Source organism: Anas platyrhynchos, chromosome 1 (assembly GCF_047663525.1).
Source record: "Anas platyrhynchos isolate ZD024472 breed Pekin duck chromosome 1, IASCAAS_PekinDuck_T2T, whole genome shotgun sequence".
In the NCBI taxonomy this organism is placed as follows: Eukaryota; Metazoa; Chordata; class Aves; order Anseriformes; family Anatidae; genus Anas; species Anas platyrhynchos.
In genome coordinates this window covers 180,978,798-180,987,293 of record NC_092587.1, presented here as the reverse complement: position 1 = coordinate 180,987,293, position 8,496 = coordinate 180,978,798, and positions in this window count along the sequence as shown.

Genomic DNA, 8,496 nt, shown 5'->3' with positions numbered 1-8,496 from the left:
TAAATTCACTCTTTCACATAAATCAAAATGAATCTTTTCCTTTTTAAAGAGTTGTAGAAGCATGTCTTATAATTCAGTAAATGTGACTAGTTAAGTCTATATTTAGAAAACATTTTTCTTTCCTTTTGTAGACACTAAGTAGCCTGAATAATAACTAAATGAGCTTTCTCCTCCTTTGGCTCTGTCAACTCTCATTACAAACCAGTGAAAAAAATCTATCTATCTCCCCTAATGAAGTTTTCTACCAATTTGCTCGACCTTTCACTCGACCTTTCACTTCCGCAGTCTATGCCACTGATCTTCATTATACTGAGACAGTGAAGACATTCACATCTCATTTGACTCCCTATTCTAATGTGTAATAAGAAGGTTATCACATCTGCTGGACAGAACTGACTGCAGTTGCTTCATCTCCAGTGAGACAGCTAAGGTGTAGACTCACGTTTTAAATCTGGCCTAAAATGGCAGATTTTCTCTTTATCTTTCTTAAAATAAATCCATTACAGCTTAAATGTGTTTATATTCCTTAATCTATACAAATCACTTTATCATCTGAATGGTCTCTTTGTATACTTCTCATTGTGTAAGTCTGGTCAAGTAAAACATTTACAATTGCTGAACCATTCTCAGGAGAAACCTCACTTTTACGGACATAATCTCTTTTGGTCAGCTTCTCACCCACTACATGCAACATATACATTCTTGGCTGGACCAGGATGCCATGTATAGAATTTGTATGTATGGAGTCACTTGAATAGATTATTCTTGACTCAATAAAAAATGTAAAGATTTGCTGTCAATTAAAAAATTCATATGAATTTTCATGAAAGTCAAATCCCATTTCTGATGGGATCTCACCAGAGCTTATGGAAGAAACTGTAATGTTCAAACTCTTCAGGTGCTTTCCTTCTGTTTCTTATTCATTAGTTTTCCTGTCTCAAGTTTTAGACCTAGTTTCAAAGAAAATTCTACATTTGATTCACAGGCAGATGATGTTCCAGATTTTATAAAGATGTACAAGTAAACATTGTGAGTCTAATTTTGAATCCACTGAAATAAATAGCAAAGTCCCTTTGGCTTCAAGAAGTTCAGGAATCTAAGATCTGTTCTCTTCAACCATTTTCCTGAAAATTTATATTCTCTTACCACTGGCTTGGAATTTCTTTACTTAAGTATTAGCATATACATTTCTCTCTTTCTTTACATATACATGTGCAGGGGAAGAGAGAGAAGCAGAAATATGAATGCTAATGCACAGTGCATGAGATGAAAAATATTTTTTTTTTAATGAAAAACTTCTGAGATAAAGGTAGTGCTGAGGGAACTGGCCAGTGTCATTGCAAGGCTATGCTATAACAACTTCAAAAGGACAACTTCAGTCACAGACGGTATCTTTTCACTAGTAAAATGCCAACACCAGACTGATCTTCAGGAAGGGTAAGATGTGGGCTCTGAAGAGCTATAGATCAGTCCCTGGGAAGTTTATGGAGTAGATCCTCTTGGAATCTGTATCAAGGGCATATTATGGATGTGAAGGTGACTGGGAACAATCAGCATGGATTTACAGAGAGCAAATTCTACTTGAGAAACCTGATAGCTTTCTATGATGAGACAATCAGCTATGCAAATGATGGGAAAACAGTGGATATGATTTATTCTGTCTTTAGTAAAGTTTGATCTACTAACAAAGCAGCATGATCTATAGTAACCTTTAAAGCAAAGTAGCAGCAAGCAAAATACCTGGAGAACAAAATTTGCAAGGAAAGGTTGAGTGAGCTGGGTTTTTTCAGTCATGAGGAGCCTAAAGGAGTGATTCTACTTCTGCCTTGGACCAGCTAAGGGGTGAGTTTAGAGAAGACAGAGCTATACTCTTCTTGAAAGTCCACAGCAGAATTACAAGAAGCAATGGACACAAGCTGCAACAAGGGAATTTACTGCCGCCAAACATTGGAAAAAAAAATCCCAGAAATGTTGTTTTCCCAGAAAAATGTTGTTTTCCCAGAAAAAAATCCAAGAAAGAAAGAAAGAAAGAAAGAAAGAAAGAAAGAAAGAAAGAAAGAAAGAAAGAAAGAAAGAAAGAAAGAAAAGGAGCGAAGGAAGGAAGGAATGAAGGAAGGAAGGAAGATTACAACTCAACTGGACTGTCAGTGTTCTGGGTGTACCAGCAGCCCTCCACTGCTGGGTTTGGATGCAGACCTGTAGGTCTGTTACTAAGGGACTACATTATGTTAGAAAAGGTGACAGATACAGTCAGAGAAAATTCCAAATGGATAGTTTACAAGATTAAAACAGTTTGTACATCTGCTTCATGTTTTTTGTAAGTGAACTAAGAGTTCTTTGTAGCACTGTGACAGAGTGTACCCTCAGCAAGCTTGCAGATGATACAGAACTGGGAGGAGTGGCTGATACATGGGGTGGTTGTGCTGCCATGCAGAGGGCCTGAAAAATGGCTCAGAGAGGAATGTTATGAAGTTCAACACAGGGTCCTGCATAACCACACAACCATACAGTAATGGTGCTCGAAACATTTGCACAACTGTTCAGTAAGTTATACACCAATAGCTTTCCTTTGTGGATAATAAGATTCTTCTGCATTCTTCCTCTCCTGACTTCAGTAACAGAGTCAGACATTCTATTTTACTTTATACCCACTGCTACCACTAAGTTCTAAAATCTAAGAAAAACATGTATTCCCTGATACTGCTGGAAACTGAGTCAATGTTAATATCTGTATTCTCCACAGTTGCATTCTCTCTATATATTCTACTTTTAAAATCTCTGCTTCATGTAGGTGGCAATCCACTTAATTACCCTCAGATATTTTGGTCTTCTAGACGTAACAACTGCAATGCTATTATATGATTAATCCATTGTATTCATATAATTCCAGAAGATAAACTTCTGTTAGAAGATTGTGTTAATTCATGCACCAGTACAGGCTTGGAGTAGATGGAAAAGAGTTTCACAGAAAAGGACTTCTGGACTTGGTGGACAGAAAGCTGATCGTGAACCATCAAGGTGTCCTTGCGGCAAAGAAGGCCACCAGCCTCCTGGGCTGCATTAGGCAAAGTAAGGCCAGCAGGATGATGGGGGTGATCCTTTCCATCTACTCAGAACAAGCAGGACGGTTTTGTATTTGGTGACAAAAAACTGAGAAAAACACAGTCATGGGAGTTCTAGTTCAGAAGAACATTAGCTTCCACTCTTCTTTCTACCAAGGAAGTCGATAGGACCCTTATCTAAAAAGAAGGTATTTTCTACCTCATGCTTTAATTCGGTGCAGATTTTGCAAAACAACAAAAGGAAAACTACAGGAAATACACTCTTACCTGATATTGGGATTTTTTGGCTAATCAAAATCTGTAGAATATAGCATGGACTTCAACTAGTACCTACGAATTCTGCTCAAAAAAATAAGCTAAACTGATACCTCTCTGACATTTTATCTTTCAAGATAAACACTTGTAATTAAGAATATAAATAAATAAAGAAGAAGAAGAAGAAGAAGAAGAAGAAGAAGAAGAAGAAGAAGAAGAAGAAGAAGAAGAAGAAGAAGAAGAAGAAGAAATTTTCCTGAATACTCTAAGTCATCTGAAACATTAATCCCATATGCTGGAAAAATAATTTTCCTCAAAAGGCTCACCCTCTTTTTCTGTTCCATAACCTAAGAACTACATGTGCAGGAGCTTTTGAATGGACAAAAAGGAGAGAAACAAAACTGGTGTCTTTACAGAAGTTTTTCCACAACACAGTTATTGAAGATAACAGGCTTATACTCAGTTGCACAGAGAACACGGTTGAAAAGCTATGGTAGAATAGAATCAGTAAGTCTAATAAACTAGTTAAAATATTATTTATTATTATTTTTATTTTGTGAGAGGATGTCTTTACCTGTTTTTTTACTTATGCTATTACAATTTTGGAATATACTAACTCCTGGATGCTCAATTCTGCGAGAACATGATTCCCACTACAACTTGGGTATTAAGCTTGATCATTCTGTCATAGTGAATATTGTATTATCATTTTAGTCCTTACGTTTCTGTAGTAACAACAGGTTCTATTGTGCAACATATAAAAATAAGGAAATTGGTTAATATGATATAGTTTATTACGTAATGTATAGCTTCTGTCTTTTCCATCTGGTATTCTTGCATAATAAGAGTAGGTCTTCTCTGTTGGGAAATCTTCTGTTTTTGCAGTAGATTGAATGTGGTATATTACAGATGACAGACACTAATCCTCTTTTTATGCAACATTTACATTTGTTCTTCCATACGAGTGATTCATTTGGAATACATTGACTGAAATTGAATACATTGACTGAAATACCACTGATTGCTGTATATGGGAAAATATACCAGACCCAGAAGCTTACTTTCTTACATACAGCACTTTTTAAATATTTTAATGCAATAGATTATGAATTTAAGGGTACATAAGAATCTTGCAGGAGTCAGCTCTTGGCTCATATATATGTTAAGGAAAAACAGATGGAAGAGGAGAACTGGTGAAGAACTCATAATTTGTGTAGTACAAACAACATAATTGAGTACAGGGAGCACACCATGGAGATGGCAGAGAGATAAGAGGAAAAAATATACACAGAGACAGTATAAACAAGGTAGGGATCAGAAAAAGGAACCAGAAAGCAATGAGAAGAATGTACATAGTCATGGAATTATAGAGGATAAAATACTTTAATTTGATAATGAAGAGGAAGGAAATACAAAACAAACAAACAACAACAACAACAAAAACCTGGGTGGTGCCAGAAGTTTTTGCCGGGCTGCAACACTAAAAGAGAAGAAGGTCCAAGTGGAGACAGTACACATGTAATGAAGCTACAAAAAAAATGTAACAACCTGAGAATTTTTTCTTCTTTATTATCTGAGTCACAGTTAAATTCTGTAAGTTATCCATTGATAACCTTGATGTTACCTCATACTTCCCATTGCATTTTCCCACTGTATGTAATTTCAATTAACTAACTACTTCATAAACTATCCTTGTGAGTTTTTGTTTTCCTTTCCATTTTGTTTTCTTCAATCTAGGTAGTAGGCGGGTGATACCCACAGTTTTTCTCCATTCTTTTCCAATTTATGTATGATTTCCTTTTCTGTCACCACTTTTTTACACAGCTCATTTCATTTGAATTAGTACATTGAATTCTTCTTTCTAATTAATGTATTCATTTTTTTTTGTCTTTTTTTTTTTTTTTCCATTTCATTTATTTTATTCAGTCCTATACTACTATTTACTACATTGTTTTGCATAATCTTTGTATCACTCTGCCCTTCTAACACAGGTAATCCTGATTTCTTTTGGGGATTTTCCCCAAACAAGTTGCTAAAGTGGAGATTTAAGGGAAAAAAAAAAAAAATCTGCTAATGTTAGAGGTATTGTAGCCCAAACTGACTCCACAGGGCATAGAGTGATAAAACTGATCCCAGTATGCATGATGGGGACTGTAGGATAGCAGACGTGAAGGACACACATATGAATGAATGTTTTAATTCAACATTTTTTTTCTGATTTCATAGAAGGAGAATCTTAAGATTTTAATTATGTAAGTTATAGATAGATGGAAGATGCCTTCTTCTGTGAAGGCACGACATTGGCCTCAACTGCTGTTGCTCCTGAAATGTGAAACATAGTTATTCTTTTGGATTTATTTATTTATTGCATGAGAATGGTAAGCATTACTGTATTTATCTACTGAAAACCTATTTGCACTTTCTTCTTCTTCCATGTCTTTCTTTGATTTTACTTTCATGATAGTTAACCATGAAAAAAAAAAGGGGGGGGGGGGGAAGGGATTGAAGGGATATTATTTATTATGTTTTGTATTATTTTGATTTGAAAAATACTACATGAGAAGAAGGTCCCAGAAATAATTTATTTTCAGACTTACAAAAATCACAATGACAAAAATCATAATTCACACATTGTGTGGGTTACAACCTGTAGGTACTTGTCTCTCCTCACTTTCTGATGGGAGAACCATAAAAATTGAGTTGAGTTCAAAACTAGATTTCCTAAAGTTTTATTTAGGAAGTGGATCAGGGGCTCTGGATTATGAGGCTTAAGAATAACACAGGAGCCTGACTACAGGGTGGGATTCACCTCACCAAACTGTTGCTTTATAAAGAAGATGTCAATGAGAGTGCTAGTCACCCTATGCTCTCCTTATAGTCAGTCTGGGAAGAAAGAGGCACTTTCAGGGAACAGCTCATCTTTTCAGTTATCTGTTCCAGGCTGATCCTCCATGCACTAGAAGTACCTTTTCTGAGTATAAAGAGACCCTAAAGGAACTAGCTTAGGAATAGATACGAAGTTGGCACCAACTTTTTATCAGCTGAACCCTGTCCTTTCTGTTGGCACTGCTGGATCTGTAATTAAAACTGACTGCAGTTGGAAGACTTTGAAGTATTTGACTATTTTCTGAAGTCTTGCTAAGCAGTAATATTTAGAAGATGACATAAAGATATCATAACAAGTTCATATAGTAAATATGAAAAAAAATACAATGGAAAGCAAACAAAAAGTTACTGAAAGCAATTACACATTACTCGGGAACTCATTTGGTACAATAAAGCTCAAGTCTTCATCTGTTATTTAAGGGTCATTTTCTGTTCTCTGCCTGTTTCTGAATTACTTCTAACAGTGCTACACTTTAAAGCTTAAAAATTCTGTGTGCCAATATAATTTTATACTTACTTGAATTAATCTTGTTTCATGGGTAATGGTCCAGAAACAAGAAGTTTCTCACTATGTCTAACACAAAAAGCATCTTAAATATTCAGGCAAATCATCATCATTGTGTTAGAGTGAGCACTGAACCAGGAGGCATACTTCCCAGGTCAGAACACTCCAGCTAAATCTCTGATCCATTAAGAAGCCCACAGGAAAGCTACATGCAGAGAAGTTCTTGGCTTCTTACCCAAAGACATTAGAAGGCAAAGCCTGATAAACAGAGTCCAGATTTGAAGTCTGGTGTCCCGAACCAGAGCAGGTTAGAAAGGCCTGTTCCAGATGAAGAAAATTAAAGGTCATGTTTATTTTTTTGCCAAAAAGAAAGCCTTAGCAATTTAAAAGCCCAGGCTTCACAAACACAATGCAGGCTTTTGCGTCTCCTTCATTCCCACAGAGATGTACTACCTTCTGCCGTCTCAGTAAATCTCTCTTCTAATCCCTTCAAACACTAAACTAGTGATCTGCGTAACCTCACCTCCGTGTCAGTGAATGCTGTCCTCTTGCAGTAATACTTGCAGGCTATATAAACTTTTTTCTGGGCTTGCCATCAAAGAGAACAAAAAGGAGAGAAGGAAAAATATGGGAAGTATCTACATAATAAATGACTGAATAAAGAAAATATATACAAGATGACCTTGTTTAGAGAACTGTGAGGGATATCATAGTTGACATCTTGTACTAAGCCTGTCGGAATCACAACTTCCCAGACCTGAAATTAATTTCCTCTTAAATAGTCTCCTTCTCTTTGCTAGTCCTTACATTCAAAAATGGAAACAGCTTGGCTTTATTTCTTGCTTGCTTTCATGCTTTCTTTCTTAAGCAAGAAGCTGCACTTTTCTAGTTAAATGTTAACTGTGAACTCACTGGAATAACCTGATTCATGTAAAATAAAAACATACATCTCTCAAAAAAAAAAAAAAAAGTAATAGGCTAAACACTTTACGAATAATTAAATTGCAAAAGGAGCTGCAACAGTGAAACAGTCAGGACTCTGTTGTTGTTGTTTTGTTTTGTTTTGTTTTTATGATGGCTGCACATAAAGGATGAAATTTTGATCTCTCCCTGAATTCTCATGGACTTAGTTACAATCTCAATGTGTACATAAAATGCAATCTGCTTAAGATGTGAAACAGAATACATGAAAACTACCTTGCCTCGTATTAGAAAAGCACCTCTGTCAGAATCATATTAATTTTCTATAGAAAAAAAAGGATCCTACAATATTCCAAATTTCTGCCTCAGTATGTTTCACTATAGGAGTCTGCAATACATCTGTGGATATTGTCCAGTTCTCTGAATCGTGTTGTAAACAAGGTGATTTTATCTCCAATAGCAAGCTAACCCATGGTAGTACATAATGATAGTATAAATAAACTATAAAAACGCATACCCTTATTATGGAAGCAAGGAAATCAGCATACAGGGAAGATTACTGGATAAAAGAATTTGCATAATTAGATGAAAATACATAGTGGGTCATCTCAGAACAGCATGCTCAGAGCACAGAATCTACTGCTTGCAGTAGACAGGTTGTCCTTGAGACTGGTGACTAGCTGACAAAACACAGTCCTTTCAAAATTCACCAAAGCAGTGTAAATAAAATATTCTATACAACCCTAAGCTAACTGTTTTTGCTGCCTGTGCAAGCAAAAAGGTATCATAGCACACAACTGCAGAAAAAGATTAAATCTGCAGAACTGGATGTTTTCTTTAAATCCATCTTTCCCCAAAGGGTGTTCC